Source organism: Salmo trutta, unplaced genomic scaffold (genome assembly GCF_901001165.1).
Source record: "Salmo trutta unplaced genomic scaffold, fSalTru1.1, whole genome shotgun sequence".
NCBI lineage: Eukaryota > Metazoa > Chordata > Actinopteri > Salmoniformes > Salmonidae > Salmo > Salmo trutta.
In genome coordinates this window covers 482,245-502,530 of record NW_021823477.1, presented here as the reverse complement: position 1 = coordinate 502,530, position 20,286 = coordinate 482,245, and the positions used below count along the sequence as shown (strand labels likewise).

Here is a 20,286-nt window from a genome sequence, read left to right as displayed (position 1 = left end):
GAGGGTTTACGTGGGTTTACATCAACATCCCCGTTGATGCGGTGTGCAGCGTAGAGTGCATAGTCATTTAGTCTCTATGGGCCTGTTGGTGAGGGCCACAGCATAGTCCTTTAGTCTCTATGGGCCTGTTGGTGAGGGCCACAGCATAGTCACTTAGTCTCTATGGGCCTGTTGGTGAGGGCCACAGCATAGTCACTTAGTCTCTATGGGCCAGATGATGAGGGCCACAGCATAGTCCTTTAGTCTCTATGGGCCAGATGGTGAGGGCCACAGCATAGTCACTTAGTCTCTATGGACCAGATGATGAGGGCCACAGCATAGGAAAATAAACTGTTCAGATGGGGTCTATAACATCCAATCACATACTCCTCAAGATGAGGCTCATGATTTATAAGTTATATACCTTTTAATCTTTACATATATTGTCTTTATTTAAACCAAGGTAGTTTGAGTTAGTAGCGATGAAGTAGCAACTGTCAGCTTCTGTAAACCTGTAACAGTATTCATAGGAGAGCTGATCTCGGATCAGTTTAGCTTATTATATCATATTGATACTGCTGTAAACCTGTGACAGTCTTCATAGGAGAGCTGATCTCAGATCAATTTAGCTTATTATATCATATTGATACTGCTGTAAACCTTTGACAGTCTTCATAAGAGAGCTGATCTCAGATCAGTTTAGCTGTTTATATCATATTGATACTGCTGTAAACCTGTGACAGTCTTCATAGGAGAGCTGATCTCGGATCAGTTTAGCTGTTTATATCATAATGATACTCCTGTAAAGTCAGGTTACAGCAGGTGTTTACTGTCATCTAGTGGAAGATATTTTATTTTTATTTCACTTTTATTTAACTAGGTAAGTCAGAACAAATTCTTATTAACAATGACGGCCTACCCCGGCCAAACCTTGACGACGCTGTGCCAATTGTGCGCCGCCCTATGGAACTCCCAGTCATGCAGCCTGGACTCTAACCAGGTACTGCAGTGACGCAAGAGGCGGGACTCTGCACCACTCGGGAGGCGGCTGAGCTGAAACAGAAAGTAAAGTTGTTCTTTTGTTCAGGATCTATTTTGAGACGACAGAGCAGAAAACACGACATGGAGATTATTGAAAAATAAAGTGTTTCTGAATAATAATTTATTCTAAAGGACAGAGTAAGATAATGAATACCTGGAATGAGATATTACTAGTTAGTAGAACTGCTACTTGAGCTGAGTTGCTGACAGACAGCAGTTTTCAAAGTGGAAACTAATCAGTAGGTCTACATGTTATCAGTAAAACGTCTGGTAAAGATGGTGGAGGAGCTTTTACATTATATGGTTTTATGTTTATCTCAGGGTTTCTCAATCCTTTTGTTCTTACCAGCACTTACACACCTGATTCAACTAATCATTAAATATTTTAAGACAGTTTAATATTTGAGGCATACAAATGAACATTCTCAAATTAAAACCTTTTGGGTTTGGTAGACCTGTTAACAATTATTATAGTCCTACAGTAACTCATATTTTGGAGAGAGAAAAACACAACTAAACCTGATTTCCAGTAAATTGTATGTAACTATTGTGACCTCAAAGAAATAGAGAATGAAACTAATTTGATCCTCTATTGCCGTTTCTACCACGATATACGCTTGCTCTTATTCCAGAAAGCACACCAGATATACCCTGGCAGTATGTGATGAGGAGAAATTAAATGTTTTTTTGTCCATTGTGGAAGGTCAGTTAAGAACAAATTCTTATTTTCAATGACAGCTCATTGAAAATAAGAATTTGTTCATAACTGACTTGCCTAGTTTAAATAAAGGTCAAATCTAAATATTCTGCAAATGGAAATACACAACAGTGGGTTAACTGCCTTGTTCAGGGGCAGAACAACAGATATGTACCTAGACTTGTCTCCCATATGAATCTTCTCTTTGTGCCAGACTGGGTTCAAATGCCTTCTGTTTCTTTTTTCTGTATATGTTATGTATGTATGTATATATATACAGTATGTATGTATGTATGTGTATATATACAGTGTGTATGTATGTATGTGTATATATACAGTGTGTATGTATGTATGTGTATATATACAGTGTGTATGTATGTATGTGTATATATACAGTGTGTATGTATGTATGTGTATATATACAGTGTGTATGTATGTATGTGTATATATACAGTGTGTATGTATGTATGTATGTGTATATATACAGTGTGTATGTATGTATGTGTATATATACAGTGTGTATGTATGTATGTGTATATATACAGTGTGTATGTATGTATGTGTATATATACAGTGTGTATGTATGTATGTGTATATATACAGTGTGTATGTATGTATGTGTATATATACAGTGTGTATGTATGTATGTGTATATATACAGTGTGTATGTATGTATGTGTATATATACAGTGTGTATGTATGTATGTGTATATATACAGTGTGTATGTATGTATGTGTATATATACAGTGTGTATGTATGTATGTGTATATACAGTGTGTATGTATGTATGTTATATATACAGTGTGTATGTATGTATTGTATATATACAGTGTGTATGTATGTATGTGTATATATACAGTGTGTATGTATGTATGTGTATATATACAGTGTGTATGTATGTATGTGTATATACAGTGTGTATGTATGTATGTGTATATATACAGTGTGTATGTATGTATGTATGTGTATATATACAGTGTGTATGTATGTATGTGTATATATACAGTGTGTATGTATGTATGTGTATATATACAGTGTGTATGTATGTATGTGTATATATACAGTGGTGTATGTATGTATGTGTATATATACAGTGTGTATGTATGTATGTGTATATATACAGTGTGTATGTATGTATGTGTATATATACAGTGTGTATGTATGTATGTGTATATATACAGTGTGTGTGTATGTATGTGTATATATACAGTGTGTATGTATGTATGTGTATATATACAGTGTGTAGGTATGTATGTGTATATATACAGTGTGTATGTATGTATGTGTATATATACAGTGTGTATGTATGTATGTGTATATATACAGTGTGTATGTATGTATGTGTATATATACAGTGTGTATGTATGTATGTGTATATATACAGTGTGTATGTATGTATGTGTATATATACAGTGTGTATGTATGTATGTGTATATATACAGTGTGTATGTATGTATGTGTATATATACAGTGTGTATGTATGTATGTGTATATATACAGTGTGTGTGTATGTATGTGTATATATACAGTGTGTATGTATGTATGTGTATATATACAGTGTGTATGTATGTATGTGTATATATACAGTGTGTATGTATGTATGTGTATATATACAGTGTGTATGTATGTATGTATGTGTATATATACAGTGTGTATGTATGTATGTGTATATATACAGTGTGTATGTATGTATGTGTATATATACAGTGTGTATGTATGTATGTGTATATACAGTGTGTATGTATGTATGTGTATATATACAGTGTGTATGTATGTATGTTGTATATATACAGTGTGTATGTATGTATGTGTATATATACAGTGTGTATGTATGTGTATATATATAGTGTGTATGTATGTATGTGTATATATACAGTGTGTATGTATGTATGTGTATATATACAGTGTGTATGTATGTATGTGTATATATACAGTGTGTATGTATGTATGTGTATATATACACTGTATGTATGTGTATATATACAGTGTGTATGTATGTATGTGTATATATACAGTGTGTATGTATGTATGTGTATAATATACAGTGTGTATGTAGTGTATGTGTATATATACAGTGTGTATGTATGTATGTGTATATATACAGTGTGTATGTTATGTATGTGTATATATTACAGTGTGTATGTATGTATGTGTATATATACAGTGTGTATGTATGTATGTGTATATATACAGTGTGTATGTATGTATGTGTATATATACAGTGTGTATGTATGTATGTGTATATATACAGTGTGTATGTATGTATGTGTATATATACAGTGTGTATGTATGTATTTTATATATACAGTGTGTATGTATGTATGTGTATATATACAGTGTGTATGTATGTATGTGTATATATACAGTGTGTGTATGTATGTATGTGTATATATACAGTGTGTATGTATGTATGTGTATATATACAGTGTGTATGTATGTATGTGTATATATACAGTGTGTATGTATGTATGTGTATATATACAGTGTGTATGTATGTATGTGTATATATACAGTGTGTATGTATGTATGTGTATATATACAGTGTGTATGTATGTATGTGTATATATACAGTGTGTTATGTATGGGTATCTATGTGTATATTAACAGTGTGTATGTGTGTATATATACAGTGTGTATGTATGTATGTGTATATATACAGTGTGTATGTATGTATGTGTAGATATACAGTGTGTATGTATGTATGTGTATATATACAGTGTGTGATGTATGTATGTGTATATGTGCTCAGTGTGTGTGATGTATGTATGTGTACATGTGTTCAGTGTGTATGTATGTATGTTTATATATACAGTGTGTATGTATGTATGTGTATATATACAGTGTGTATGTATGTATGTGTATATATAAAGTGTGTATGTATGTATGTGTATATATACAGTGTGTATGTATGTATGTGTATATATACAGTGTGTATGTATGTATGTGTATATATACAGTGTGTATGTATGTATGTGTATACTACAGTGTGTATGTATGTATGTGTATATATACAGTGTGTATGTATGTATGTATGTGTATATATACAGTGTGTATGTATGTATGTGTATATATACAGTTCGTGTTTGTGATTGTATGTATGTGTATATATACAGTTGTATGTATGTATGTGTATATATACAGTGTGTATGTATGTATGTGTAATATACAGTGTGTATGTATGTATGTGTAATATACAGTGTGTATGTATGTATGTGTATATATACAGTGTGTATGTAGGTATGTGTATATATACAGTGTGTATGTATGTATGTGTATATATACAGTGTGTATGTATGTATGTGTATATATACAGTGTGTGTGTATGTATGTGTATATATACAGTGTGTATGTATGTATGTGTATATATACAGTGTGTATGTATGTATGTGTATATATACAGTGTGTATGTATGTATGTGTATATATACAGTGTGTATGTATGTATGTGTATATATACAGTGTGTATGTATGTATGTGTATATATACAGTGTGTGTATGTATGTATGTGTATATATACAGTGTGTATGTATGTATGTGTATATATACAGTGTGTATGTATGTATGTGTATATATACAGTGTGTATGTATTATGTGTATATATACAGTGTGTATGTATGTTGTATATACAGTGTGTATGTATGTATATGTGTATATATACAGTGTGTATGTATGTATGTGTATATATACAGTGTGTATGTATGTATGTGTATATATACAGTGTGTATGTATGTATGTGTATATATACAGTGTGTATGTATGTTAGGTGTATATATAAGTGTGTATGTGATGTATGTGTATATATACAGTGTGTATGTATGTATGTGTATATATACAGTGTGTATGTGTATGTATGTGTATATATACAGTGGTGTATGTATGTATGTATTAATATATTACAGTGTGTATGTATGTATGTGTATATATACAGTGTGTATGTATGTATGTAATATACAGTGTGTATGTATGTATGTGTATATATACATGTGTGTATGTATGTATGTGTATATATACAGTGTGTATGTATGTATGTGTAGATATACAGTGTGTATGATGTATGTATATACAGTGTGTAGTGTGTGTATGTTGTATATATACAGTGTGTGTGTATGTATGTGTATATATACAGTGTGTATGTATGTATGTGTATATATACAGTGTGTATGTATGTATGTGTATATATACAGTGTGTATGTATGTATGTGTATATATACAGTGTGTATGTATGTATGTATGTGATGTGTATATATACAGTGTGTATGTATGTGTGTATATTATTGTACTGCTCTAGGGATATAATTATTGTTTCACCTTATTTACTATTATGTATTGATTTTTACCTTACGTTGTTTTCATTCTTCATGTGATGCTCAATGCAGAGAACACCGGAAGGAGAATTATCATTTAATTACCACAGTGAATTATTGTAATGTTTGTTTATGTGGCAATTAACCCCATAAGGGATGGGTTGCCAGTTGGCGATTTGACACAAAAATAAAATGTCATTCATTCATTCATTTTTCATTCATATTATTTAATTTACGTTTTTCTGTGTCCCCTAATATCACTTACACCCTGTTAGTTTGTTGTAATTCCTAGAGCAAAACGAATCTCAGCTTTCAATAGAGGTATCATAATAGTTTGTTGGCCATACCGTTCAGACTCCACATACGATTTTGTGAGATGACAGATTTTCAGGATGTCTCATGGTCTGACAAACACCACTCTAGCTCTGACAACTAGATCATAATGAATCAGATTACATGGAGAGGGGGGACCTGATCCTAGATCATAATGAATCAGATTACATGGAGAGGAGGACCTGATCCTAGATCATAATGAATCAGATTACATGGAGAGGAGGGACCTGATCCTAGATCATAATGAATCAGATTACATGGAGAGGAGGGACCTGATCATAGATCATAATGAATCAGATTACATGGAGAGGGGGGACCTGATCCTAGATCATAATGAATCAGATTACATGGAGAGGGGGGACCTGATCCTATATCATAATGAATCAGATTACATGGAGAGGGGGACCTGATCCTAGATCATAATGAATCAGATTACATGGAGAGGACCTGATCCTAGATCATAATGAATCAGATTACATGGAGAGGGGGGGACCTGATCCTAGATCATAATGAATCAGATTACATGGAGAGGAGGACCTGATCCTAGATCATAATGAATCAGATTACATGGAGAGGAGGACCTGATCCTAGATCAGCTCTGAAACACTTCCTTTATGAATTAGGCCCCAGGAGTCACCAGGACCAACTTTAAATTGCTCTGGATAAGAGCGTCTGCTCAATGACTAAAATGTAAAATGAGTCACCAGGACAGGCATTGACAGGACGGTCACAGCCACACATTCACTGGTGAGGTAGGACACAAGATAACTGTTAGATAGGAACAACAGTAATGATACATGGTTAGGTAGGACACAAGATAACTGTTAGATAGGAACAACAGTAATGATACATGGTTAGGTAGGACACAAGATAACTGTTAGATAGGAACAACAGTAATGATACATGGTTAGGTAGGACACAAGATAACTGTTAGATAGGAACATCAGTAATGATACATGGTTAGGTAGGACACAAGATAACTGTTAGATAGGAACAACAGTAATGATACATGGTTAGGTAGGACACAAGATAACTGTTAGATAGGAACAACAGTAATGATACATGGTTAGGTAGGACACAAGATAACTGTTAGATAGGAACAACAGTAATGATACATGGTTAGGTAGGACACAAGATAACTGTTAGATAGGAACAACAGTAATGATACATGCCCTCAATGTGAAGTGACATTAAACCATAAATACAGAGCACAAGTACAACCCTTTTTATATAAACCTTTTAAGGTAGTAAGAAAATAAACATTGACTTAATATTTCAACAAAGAAGTCTTGAATTACAAATAAATCACCTGCTAGCAACAACTAGCGTGACATTACAGTGCACTGATTGACGGTGCTAGTTAGCTCGTCATTAACATGGCTAGCTAAGCTAGCAGACAATTGATAAACATGCAGAAATATGCTTTAAATACACAATAAATATATACATAGTCACATTCGCTATTGACTTTGTGATATATGACCCAGTTTTCCCAGATACACTATAGTGTTTTACAGTTTTAAACAGTTTGTATGTCCAGCAGAAGGAGACCTTCTCTCAGAATATCTCAGACTGAACAGCAGGCAGACCAACTTTCCAAATAGGGGAGAAACACTCAAAACCCTCTACTTGTTCATTCAAGGAAAATAATTAAAAAATGGTAAGTCTGAAGACCTCTCGTATTAACAACCTTACTACAATGGCAGAAAATAATATTTTTTATGAATTCGACAACACATAATGAAAGGAAACGTTATTCATATCACCCCTCTTTCTGAGGTGAATGGTTTCCCCCACTACTCTCCCGGAACTGCGGTGTTCTCTGATATCCCGTTCACGAGTATCCCTGTAGCCATAAATAAACAGAATATTCCTCATTTCAATTCATATGGGTTAAATTAAATAGTAACTGAAATCTGGACACTGACTGTAGGCCTATAATCTAATATAATATTAACTAAAATATGGACACTGACTGTAGGTCTATAATCTAATATAATATTAACTGAAATCTGGACACTGACTGTAGGTCTATAATCTAATATAATATTAACTGAAATCTGGACACTGACTGTAGGCCTATAATCTGATATAATATGAACTGAAATCTGGACACTGACTGTAGGCCCATAATCTAATATAATATTAACTGAAATCTGGACACTGACTGTAGGCCTATAATCTGATATAATATTAACTGAAATCTGGACACTGACTGTAGGTCTATAATCTAATATAATATTAACTGAAATCTGGACACTGACTGGAGGTCTATAATCTAATATAATATTCATTGAAATCTGGACACTGACTGTAGGTCTATAATCTAATATAATATTAACTGAAATCTGGACACTGACTGTAGGCCTATAATCTAATATAATATTAACTGAAATCTGGACACTGACTGTAGGCCTATAATCTAATATAATATTTACTGAAATCTGGACACTGACTGTAGGCCTATAATCTAATATAATATTCACTGAAATCTGGACACTGACTGTAGGTCTATAATCTAATATAATATTAACTGAAATCTGGACACTGACTGTAGGCCTATAATCTAATATAATATTAACTGAAATCTGGACACTGACTGTAGGCCTATAATCTAATATAATATTAACTGAAATCTGGACACTGACTGTAGGCCTATAATCTAATATAATATTCACTGAAATCTGGACACTGACTGGAGGTCTATAATCTAATATAATATTCATTGAAATCTGGACACTGACTGTAGGCCTATAATCTAATATAATATTAACTGAAATCTGGACACTGACTGTAGGCCTATAATCTAATATAATATTAACTGAAATCTGGACACTGACTGTAGGCCTATAATCTAATATAATATTCACTGAAATCTGGACACTGACTGTAGGCCTATAATCTAATATAATATTAACTGAAATCTGGACACTGACTGTAGGCCTATAATCTAATATAATATTCACTGAAATCTGGACACTGACTGTAGGCCCATAATCTAATATAATATTAACTGAAATATGGATACTGATTGTAGGTCTATAATCTGATATAATATGAACTGAAATCTGGTCACTGACTGTAGGCCTATAATCGAATATAATATGAACTGAAATCTGGACACTGACTGTAGGCCTATAATCTGATATAATATTAACTGCAGAATTATGCATTTCTTGAATTTAAATGAAACAACAAATGATAATTTAGGGGTGGAGAAATATTATTTATTTCAGTATCTCTTGAGATAATGTGAATGAGAGTGTAAGGTGTTATCTTTTACAATATGATGCAAGCAGACAGTATTAACTAGTAGATTACTAATGCGTTCATTCTATCAATATGATGCAAGCAGACAGTATTTTCAACCTTATCAGAAACGTGTTTCATCGTTTTCTCAGCTTTTCATTTCCTTAAAACCCTTCAGACTGATGACATATGGACATTTTGCACAGGACCAATCTTTCCACTGTTCTGGAGTTATTGCGTTTTCTCCCCGGTCCCTAAACTAAACGTCAATTTTACCAGTGTTAACTAGTGGATTACTAATACATTCATTCTATCAATGTAAAACATTATTCTGGAGAGAACTACTTTATTTAGTCTATCAATGTAAACATTATTCTGGAGAGAACTACTTTATTTAGTCTATCAATGTAAACATTATTCTGGAGAGAACTACTTTATTTAGTCTATCAATGTAAAACATTATTCTGGAGAGAACTACTTTATTTAGTCTATCAATGTAAAACATTATTCTGGAGAGAACTACTTTATTTAGTCTATCAATGTAAAACATTATTCTGGAGAGAACTACTTTATTTAGTCTATCAATGTAAAACATTATTCTGGAGAGAACTACTTTATTTAGTCTATCAATGTAAACATTATTCTGGAGAGAACTACTTTATTTAGTCTATCAATGTAAAACATTATTCTGGAGAGAACTACTTTATTTAGTCTATCAATGTAAAGCATTATTCTGGAGAGAACTACTTTATTTAGTCTTCTGGGGCAACAATTTATGCCAGAAGAGAAGCTGCATGTATCAAACTTTAATTGACAAACAAATGGCCTACCAAATGTTGAAAATGATAAGCAGAAATGTATCTAAATTGTAGTAAGCAGGCTATACAGTCCAGTACAGAGTATCCAACTGCACAGGTAGCCTACTTTTTGAATTAGATTTTTTTGACAATCAGATGAAAACTTAATATGTGAACAGCCTGAGCAGACAGCAGAAACAACAGTAAATGGGTAAGATGTGTACATGCATCAATTTAAAAACAGAATATTTGAGTACCCCGAATAAAAGCGGGATATTGGTGTGCATGTAAACGTGGTCACTGTTGTTGTAAAGTCTAGTTACAGCAGGTGTTTACTGCCATCTAGTGGAAGATACCAATAAAACACTTTTTTATCAGGGTGGAACAGAATGTCCATTTGTTATTTTGTAAAGGATCCATTTTGAGACGACAGAGCAGAAAACACTACATGGAGATTACTGAAAAATAAAGTAAGTATTTCTGAACATTAATTTATTCTAATGGACAGAGTAAGATAATGAATACCTGGAATGAGACATTACTAGTTAGTAGAACTGCTACTTGAGCTGAGTTGCTGATAGACAGCAGTGTTTCAGTATGATAAGTTGGATGAAATAATAAAGACAGACACAAATGTCAAGTTCAATAGCCTTGTTCAAGCACTGTACAAGTCCCGACACACGGAGTCCGGGGAGTCGATTACCTATCAACTAGACTCTGTAACAAGCAGTTTTAAAAGTGGAAACTAATCAGTAGCCCTGCATGTTATAAGGTAGGCTATTTAAATTGTCATTATGGAGACACCTATTTTACAACCCTTTTTCCATAAAACATATTTACTCTCTAGAACTGAGTCGCATCAATAAATAAGGTGACGAAGCACAGGAAAAATACTTTAGTGACTCTAGAGATAAGGTGACAAAACACAGGAAAACTGCTTTAGGTTCTCTAGAGATAAGGGGACAAAACACAGGAAAACTACTTTAGGTTCTCTAGAGATAAGGTGACAAAACACAGGAAAACTACTTTAGGTTCTCTAGAGATAAGGTGACAAAACACAGGAAATCTACTTTAGGTTCTCTAGAGATGAGGGGACAAAACACAGGAAAACTACTTTAGGGGCTCTAGAGATAAGGTGACAAAACACAGGAAAACTACTTTAGGTTCTCTAGAGATAAGGTGACAAAACACAGGAAATCTACTTTAGGTTCTCTAGAGATGAGGGGACAAAATACAGGAAAACTACTTTAGGGGCTCTAGAGATAAGGTGACAAAACACAGGAAAACTACTTTAGGGGCTCTAGAGATAAGGGGACAAAACACAGGAAAACGACTTTAGGTTCTCTAGAGATGAGGGGACAAAACACAGGAAAACTACTTTAGGTTCTCTAGAGATAAGGGGACAAAACACAGGAAAACTACTTTAGGTTCTCTAGAGATGAGGGGACAAAACACAGGAAAACTACTTTAGGTTCTCTAGAGATAAGGGGACAAAACACAGGAAAACTACTTTAGGGGCTCTAGAGATAAGGGGACAAAACACAGGAAAACTACTTTAGGTTCTCTAGAGATGAGGTGACAAAACACAGGAAATCTACTTTAGGTTCTCTAGAGATGAGGGGACAAAACACAGGAAAACTACTTTAGGTTCTCTAGAGATAAGGTGACAAAGCACAGGGAAACTACTTTAGGTTCTCTAGAGAGCGTTAGATAAATTCCCTTGGAGGTGGTTTAAACTGCATTATAATGTGACTTTGCTGATGGAAAACCATATCATGCGGAGGTTTTTACTCATGCTCAGTTATTGGGTCTCTGGAGTGGAAATTAGAAATTAAAGTTCTGGAACTCCAACATGTGCTTCTGATATGAGAAAAACTCCACAATGAACCTGACATTAAATGTGGAGAATGAAACAACTGTGTGGCCGTCAAGTAGCCTATTAATCTGTATGCCTATCTAGTCTACTGTAGCCTATTAATCTGTATGCCTATCTAGTCTACTGTAGCCTATTAATCTGTATGCCTATCTAGGCTACTGTAGCCTATTAATCTTTAAGCCTATCTAGGCTACTGTAGCCTATTAATCTTTAAGCCTATCTAGGCTACTGTAGCCTATTAATCTTTAAGCCTATCTAGGCTACTGTAGCCTATTAATCTTTAAGCCTATCTAGGCTACTGTAGCCTATTAATCTTTAAGCCTATCTAGGCTACTGTAGCCTATTAATCTTTATGCCTACCCAGGCTACTGTAGCCTATTAATCTTTATGCCTATCTAGGCTACTGTAGCCTATTAATCTTTAAGCCTATCTAGGCTACTGTAGCCTATTAATCTTTAAGCCTATCTAGGCTACTGTAGCCTATTAATCTTTATGCCTACCCAGGCTACTGTAGCCTATTAATCTTTAAGCCTATCTAGGCTACTGTAGCCTATTAATCTTTAAGCCTATCTAGGCTACTGTAGCCTATTAATCTTTATGCCTACCCAGGCTACTGTAGCCTATTAATCTTTATGCCTACCCAGGCTACTGTAGCCTATTAATCTTTATGCCTACCTAGGCTACTGTAGCCTATTAATCATTATGCCCATCTAGGCTACTGTAGCCTATTAATCGTTATGCCCATCTAGGCTATTGTAGCCTACCATTTAATACTATAAATATGTTGAAATGACAGGAGTCGTTGCAAATCATTTTGTGCCACTTGTGTAGCCTACCAGGAGCTGGTAAACTGATTTAATAAATAGCCTGTAACTTCAGTTTATTGTTGTTGTTGCCTTGTGTTATTTTGCAACTATTAATGTCCATGTTGAGTTAATTCAGTAGGAAGTTATTGTAACGCTTGGACGTCGTGGGTGTGGAGTCAGGCGCAGGAGGCAGAAAAATGTTTGGTACAATACTATTTAATAAGTACCACAAAAGAGAAAATGCCCAAAAACAACAGGGCGTAACAAAACCCAAAGTCCAAAACACGATCCACTACACAAACACAGTGAAACAAAACGTAACAAGCCCACACACAGAACAGGTGGGGAGGCGGGCTTAAATAACACCACTAATTACCTAAATGAACACAGGTGCAACTAATAAAGGCATAACCAACAGAAAAACTAAAAGGGGATCGGTGGCAGCTAGTAGGCCGGGGACGACGAACACCGAGCGCCACCCGAACAGGGAGAGGAGCCACCCTCGGTAGGAGTCGTGACAGTTATCAAGTGTGACCATGGTAAGATGTTAGAATGCATTAGATTGAAGGTAACAGTTCTATCTCAATGGCGGATCAGATGTTAGAATGCATTAGATTGAAGGTAACAGTTCTATCTCAATGGCTGATCAGATGTTAGAATGCATTAGATTGAAGGTAACAGTTCTATCTCAATGGCTGATCAGATGTTAGGATGCATTAGATTGAAGGTAACAGTTCTATCTCAATAGTATTAATATTAGATTCATAGACCTGTTCAGTTCATTACCATAGTATTAATATTAGAGTCATAGACCTGTTCAGTTCATTACCATAGTATTAATATTAGAGTCATAGACCTGTTCAGTTCATTACCATAGTATTAATATTAGATTCATAGACCTGTTAAGTTCATTACCATAGTATTAATATTAGATTCATAGACCTGTTCAGTTCATTACCATAGTATTAATATTAGATTCATCGACCTGTTCAGTGCATTACCATAGTATTATACTACAGCTACTGAAGGTTAACACATTATTTTTTTTAAACCTTTATTTAACTTGGCAAGTCAGTTAATAACAAATTCTTATTTACAATGATGGCCTACCGGGGAACAGTGGGTTAACTGCCGTGTTCAGGGGCAGAACGACAGATTTTTACCTTGTCAGCTCTGGGATTCAATCCTGCAACCTTTTGGTTACCGTCCCAACGCTCTAACCACTAGGCTACCTGCCGTCCCAACGCTCTAACCACTAGGCTACCTGCCGCCCCAACGCTCTAACCACTAGGCTACCTGCCGCCCCAACGCTCTAACCACTAGGCTACCTGCCACCCCAACGCTCTAACCACTAGGCTACCTGCCACCCCAACGCTCTAACCACTAGGCTACCTGCCACCCCAACGCTCTAACCACTAGGCTACCTGCCACCCCAACGCTCTAACCACTAGGCTACCTAATGCTCTAACCACTAGGCTACCTAATGCTCTAACCACTAGGCTACCTAAGGCTCTAACCACTAGGCTACCTATCGCTCTAACCACTAGGCTACCTATCGCTCTAACCACTAGGCTACCCAACGTTCTAACCACTAGGCTACCTGCCACCCCAACGCTCTAACCACTAGGCTACCTGCCACCCCAACGCTCTAACCACTAGGCTACCTGCCACCCCAACGCTCTAACCACTAGGCTACCTGCCACCCCAACGCTCTAACCACTAGGCTACCTAATGCTCTAACCACTAGGCTACCTATCGCTCTAACCACTAGGCTACCTATCGCTCTAACCACTAGGCTACCTATCGCTCTAACCACTAGGCTACCTAATGCTCTAACCACTAGGCTACCTGCCACCCCAACGCTCTAACCACTAGGCTACCTGCCACCCCAACGCTCTAACCACTAGGCTACCTAATGCTCTAACCACTAGGCTACCTAACGCTCTAACCACTAGGCTACCTAACGCTCTAACCACTAGGCTACCTGCCACCCCAACGCTCTAACCACTAGGCTACCTGCCGCCTCTACACTCTAACCACTAGGCTACCTATCGCTCTAACCACTAGGCTACCTAACGCTCTAACCACTAGGCTACCTAACGCTCTAACCACTAGGCTACCTGCCGCCCCAACGCTCTAACCACTAGGCTACCTGCCACCCCAACGCTCTAACCACTAGGCTACCTGCCACCCCAACGCTCTAACCACTAGGCTACCTAATGCTCTAACCACTAGGCTACCTAACGCTCTAACCACTAGGCTACCTAACGCTCTAACCACTAGGCTACCTGCCACCCCAACGCTCTAACCACTAGGCTACCTGCCGCCTCTACACTCTAACCACTAGGCTACCTATCGCTCTAACCACTAGGCTACCTAACGCTCTAACCACTAGGCTACCTAACGCTCTAACCACTAGGCTACCTAACGCTCTAACCACTAGGCTACCTGCCGCCCCAATGCTCTAACCACTAGGCTACCTGCCGCCCCAATGCTCTAACCACTAGGCTACCTATCGCTCTAACCACTAGGCTACCTAACGCTCTAACCACTAGGCTACCTAACGCTCTAACCACTAGGCTACCTGCCGCCCCAACGCTCTAACCACTAGGCTACCTGTCGCCCCAAAGCTCTAACCACTAGACTACCTTCCGCCCCAAAATAAGATGTAGGCCTATCAGGGGCTATTAGTTAGTTTTCAGGCCTTGTGGGAGGGTTTTGAGTAGTCATTGGGCTAGAAAAAGTAATTACATTAAATCACCTGACTGTTTGGATGTGTCTGTTAGTAAACGGTTTTATTTCTAAGAGATAATGAAAAAAATAATTAGTTGTCACTGTGTTAACCACAACCAACATGCTGGATCTCTGTTTAGTTGTTACTGTGTTAACCACAACCAACATGCTGGATCTCTGTTTCTCTGTTTAGGGCTCAGTGCTCTAAAATGAGTCTCTCTGGGGAGAGAGAGGAGGGGGGCCCTGCCTCTAAAATGAGCATCTCTGGGGGACATGACATCAAAACTAATAGGTGAGCTGACAATATTGTTTAAGAATGTATATTCTAAAATGCTTTTTATTCATGAATGATTGCTTATGGGTACATTCTATATGACTGTTCTAGATTTGAAAATGTGAAAATGTGAAAATATGAAAATGTGTTTTTTTGCAAAACGCTATATCACCTAGATATCTATATATCCACCAAGATATCTATATATCCACCTAGACATCTATATATCCACCAAGTCTCCAATCACTACCTTGTATCCTTTTCCCTCTCGCTCTCCTCCAACACTTCTCACTCTGCCCCTACTCGGATGGTATTGCGCCGTCGCAACCTTCGCTCTCACTCTCCTGCTACTCTCTCCTCTTCCATCCTATCATCTCTTCCCTCTGCTCAATCCTTCTCCAACCAATCTCCTGATTCTGCCTCCTCAACCCTCCTCTCCTCCCTTTCTGCATCCTTTGACTCTCTAGTCCCCTATCCTCCCGGCCGGCTCGGTCCTCCCCTCCTGCTCCGTGGCTTGACGACTCATTGCGAGCTCACAGAACAGGGCTCCGGGCAGCCGAGCGGAAATGGAGGAAAACTAGCCTCCCTGCGGACCTGGCATCTTTTCACTCCCTCCTCTCTACATTTTCCTCCTCTGTTTCTGCTGCTAAAGCCACTTTCTACCACTCTAACTTCCAAGCATCTGCCTCTAACCCTAGGAAGCTCTTTGCCACCTTCTCCTCCCTCCTGAATCCTCCCCCCCCTCTCTGCGGATGACTTCGTCAACCATTTTGAAAAGAAGGTCGACGACATCCGATCCTCGTTTGTTAAGTCAAACAACACCGCTGGTCTTGCTCACATTGCCCTACCCTATGCTTTGACCTCTTTCTCCCCTCTCTCTCCAGATGAAATCTTGCGTCTTGTGACGGCCGGCCGCCCAACAACCTGCCCGCTTGACCCTGTCCCCTCCTCTCTCCTCCAGACCATTTCCGGAGACCTTCTCCCTTACCTCACCTCGCTCATCAACTCATCCTTGACCGCTGGCTACGTCCCTTCTGTCTTTAAGAGTGCGAGATTTGCACCCCTTCTCAAAAAACCTACACTCGATCCCTCTGATGTCAACAGCTACAGACCAGTATCCCTTCTTTCTTTTCTCTCCAAAACTCTTGAGCGTGCCGTCCTTGGCCAGCTCTCTTGCGATCTCTCTCAGAATGACCTTCTTGATCCAAATCAGTCAGGTTTCAAGACTGGTCATTCAACTGAGACTGCTCTTCTCTGTGTCACGGAGGCTCTCCGCACTGCTAAAGCTAACTCTCTTTCCTCTGCTCTCATCCTTCTAGACCTATCTGCTGCCTTTGATACTGTGAACCATCAGATCCTCCTCTCCACCCTCTCCGAGTTGGGCATCTCCGGCGCGGCTCACTCTTGGATTGCGTCCTAACTTATAGGTCGCTCCTACCAGGTGGCGTGGCGAGAATCCGTCTCCGCACCACGTGCTCTCACCACTGGTGTCCCCCAGGGCTCAGTTCTAGGCCCTCTCCTATTCTCGCTATACACCAAGTCACTTGGCTCTGTCATATCCTCACATAGTCTCTCCTATCATTGCTACGCAGACGACACACAATTAATCTTCTCCTTTCCCCCTTCTGATAACCAGGTGGCGAATCGCATCTCTGCATGTCTGGCAGACATATCAGTGTGGATGACGGATCACCACCTCAAGCTGAACCTCGGCAAGACGGAGCTGCTCTTCCTCCCGGGGTAGGACTGCCCTTTCCATGATCTCCCCATCACGGTTGACAACTCCATTGTGTCCTCCTCCCAGAGTGCTAAGAGCCTTGGCGTGACCCAGGACAACACCCTGCCGTTCTCCACTAACATCAAGGCGGTGACCCAATCCTGTAGGTTCATGCTCTACAACATTCGCAGAGTACGACCCTGCCTTACACAGGAAGCGGCGCAGGTCCTAATCCAGGCACTTGTCATCTCCCGTCTGGATTACTGCAACTCGCTGTTGGCGGGGCTCCCTGCCTGTGCCATTAAACCCCTACAACTCATCCAGAACACCGCAGCCCGTCTGGTGTTCAACCTTCCCAAGTTCTCTCACTTCACCCCGCTCCACCGCACACTCCACTGGCTTCCAGTTGAAGCTCGCATCTGCTACAAGACCATGGTGCTTGCCTACGGAGGTGTGAGGGGAACGGCACCTCCATACCTTCAGGCTCTGATCAGGCCCTACACCCAAACAAGGGCACTGCGTTCATCCACCTCTGGCCTGCTGGCCCCCCTACCTCTGCAGAAGCACAGTTCCCTCTCAGCCCAGTCAAAACTGTTCGCTGCTCTGGCACCCCAATGGTGGAACAAGCTCCCTTACGATGCCAGGACAGCGGAGTCAATCACCACCTTCCGGAGACACCTGAAACCCCACCTCTTTAAGGAATACCTGGGATAGGATAAAGTAATCCTTCTACCCCCCCCCCCCAAAAAAAAAAAAAAAAAAGATATAGATGTACTATTGTAAAGTGGTTGTTCCACTGGATATCATAAGGTGAATGCACCAATTTGTAAGTCACTCTGGATAAGAGTGTCTGCTAAATGACGTAAATGTTAATGTAAATATATCCACCTAGATATCTATATATCCACCTAGATATCTATATATCCACCTAGATATCTATACATCCACCTAGATATCTATACATCCACCTAGATATCTATACATCCACCTAGATATCTATATATCCACCTAGATATCTATATATCCATTGTTTATTAGGAGTGGAATGTTGGTATCCTGTATATCAGACTGTGATATGTGGTTGTCCCACCTAGATATCTAAATATGAATTCACTTACAGATGCCATGTTAATTTGACCCAGTTTCTCACGTCGGGAAAATAACAGCAAATGTGCATTTCATGTGGAAATTACCCGCTTTAAAAGTCTTTATAAAGCCTTGTAGTGGTTTAATCATTTCTTTAAACAATGAGATAATATACCAACATTTCTGAAAAGTGATATTTAGCGTTTTGGAATGAAACGCTTGTTTCCCCATCTGAGCTCAGAGTAGATGAGAGATGTAATGTTTGTCTCTGTTGTGTTGAAGTCCAATCAAGCAGGAGAGACCAGCCTCCCCTGTACCCAGCTGTGTGTCCATGAAGAGTAACCGGTCTATGAGGCATCCTATACGGTTTAGAGAGGGAGACTTTTCTACTGAACAAAGGTAAGAAGAACTCATGGGTCATGGTCAGTGAGTTAAACAACACTGTCTCTAGTCATTTCTCCTCTCCCATTTTCACATTTATTTTTGTTGTTTTCATAATCCATAGGCTAATCCTTTTGTCCATTTTCATAGTCCTAAAACAATATTAAACAAACAGTGTGTGTGTGTGTGTGTGTGTGTGTGTGTGTGTGTGTGTGTGTGTGTGTGTGTGTGTGTGTGCACTCCCTGGATGAAGACATATAATCTCTATCCTGATTGCCTAGTCACTTTTACCCCTACCTACATGTACATGTTACCTCAATTACCTCAACTACCTGGTACCCCTGGACATTGACTCAGTACTGGTACTCCTTATAGCCTCATTATTACCTCAACTACCTGGTACCCCTGCACATTGACTCAGTACTGGTACTCCTTATAGTCTCATTATTACCTCAACTACCTGGTACCCCTGCACATTGACTCAGTACTGGTACTCCTTATAGTCTCATTATTACCTCAACTACCTGGTACCCCTGCACATTGACTCAGTACTGGTACTCCTTATAGTCTCATTATTACCCCAACTACCTGGTACCCCTGCCCATTGACTCAGTACTGGTACTCCTTATAGTCTCATTATTACCTCAACTACCTGGTACCCCTGCACATTGACTCAGTACTGGTACTCCTTATAGTCTCATTATTACCTCAACTACCTGGTACCCCTGCACATTGACTCAGTACTGGTACTCCTTATAGTCTCATTATTACCTCAACTACCTGGTACCCCTGCACATTGACTCAGTACTGGTACTCCTTATAGCCTCATTATTACCTCAACTACCTGGTACCCCTGCACATTGACTCAGTACTGGTACTCCTTATAGTCTCATTATTACCTCAACTACCTGGTACCCCTGCACATTGACTCAGTACTGGTACTCCTTATAGTCTCGTTATTACCTCAACTACCTGGTACCCCTGCACATTGACTCAGTACTGGTACTCCTTAT

General features: G+C 38.5%; 2 long non-coding RNA genes across 2 annotated transcripts; both read left to right on the top strand.

Moving 5' to 3' along the window:
* Nucleotides 1-954: 954 nt before the first annotated feature.
* On the top strand, nucleotides 955-10,866 carry LOC115191095 (uncharacterized). Its single transcript, XR_003877525.1, has 2 exons — nucleotides 955-1,123; nucleotides 10,814-10,866. It is a non-coding gene; the product is annotated as an uncharacterized LOC115191095 (long non-coding RNA).
* Nucleotides 10,867-13,475: 2,609 nt separating this feature from the next.
* On the top strand, nucleotides 13,476-19,290 carry LOC115191096 (uncharacterized). Its single transcript, XR_003877526.1, has 3 exons — nucleotides 13,476-13,621; nucleotides 16,009-16,107; nucleotides 19,175-19,290. It is a non-coding gene; the product is annotated as an uncharacterized LOC115191096 (long non-coding RNA).
* The last annotated feature ends 996 nt before the right edge of the window (nucleotides 19,291-20,286 follow it).